The 884-nt window shown below is 38.2% G+C and overlaps 1 long non-coding RNA gene across 1 annotated transcript; it reads left to right on the forward strand.

Annotated features, from left to right (window-relative positions):
* Positions 1-287: 287 nt before the first annotated feature.
* Positions 288-766, forward strand: LOC109583231 (uncharacterized). Its single transcript, XR_002185408.1, has 3 exons — positions 288-488; positions 542-686; positions 748-766. It is a non-coding gene; the product is annotated as an uncharacterized LOC109583231 (long non-coding RNA).
* Positions 767-884: the final 118 nt, after the last annotated feature.

Consider the following 884-nt stretch of genomic DNA (forward strand, 5'->3'; position numbering starts at 1 on the left):
GCAGACAGAAGTGGCTGGACCATTTCTTAAGGTGACTTTTGATGATGAAGTGATATTAGCCTCAGCTGCAGACAATGACATGGGATCATTCCCCCAGATTTTAGACAGCATAACAACAAAGACTATGAAGCTACTGGGATTTAATTGAATTATAAACATACTTCATTGAATTATTAACATACTTTATTGAATGTGTGTCTACAAACAACAAAATAATGTTTTAGCTACAGATAGGCCTAACAATTATTAGATCTAATAATTAATGAACGGCCCCGCCTTTAGACACGTGGTTGCCATCAATGCCATGGTTGGCTTCCCTCAGTTCCCTGTTGATCAAGATGGCATCTCAGACTGAGTCTTTACCCGATGCTCTCCTGGAAGCTCTGGCAGAAAAGGGTCGAGTAGATTCCTATGAATATGCTACTAGTGTTGGTAGAAATCACCAAGACGTGGTTGGAGCCGTAAAGAGTTTGGAGTCCTTTGGAGACGTAGGCTTAGCACTTGATTTGCACATAGTGTGGAGTTTTTGTCTCCCTTTTAGGTCAGTTATAAAGACAGAGCAGAAACAGACTGAATCGTGGGAACTCACTGAAGAAGGTAAAGAGATAGCTGAGAATGGTTCGCATGAGGTTAGACTCTTTGAAGCAATCGATCAATCAAATGGAACACCACAAAATGAACTAATGGTAAGAAAAAGGATCATGTAAATATTACATTTGATTACGAAATTGCCATTTTGAATACTAGCCTAGCAAGTGTGAGCTAAAACAAAATGGTTGTTTTACAAGAAGCATAGAATAACCGTAATAATAATTAATGTTCCTACATTTCATTGCAACAATAGTGTATAAAGGCCAGAAAACTAAACCAATATGGTACAATAG

Source organism: Amphimedon queenslandica, unplaced genomic scaffold, assembly GCF_000090795.2.
Source record: "Amphimedon queenslandica unplaced genomic scaffold, v1.1 AMPQUscaffold_13317, whole genome shotgun sequence".
Lineage (NCBI taxonomy): Eukaryota > Metazoa > Porifera > Demospongiae > Haplosclerida > Niphatidae > Amphimedon > Amphimedon queenslandica.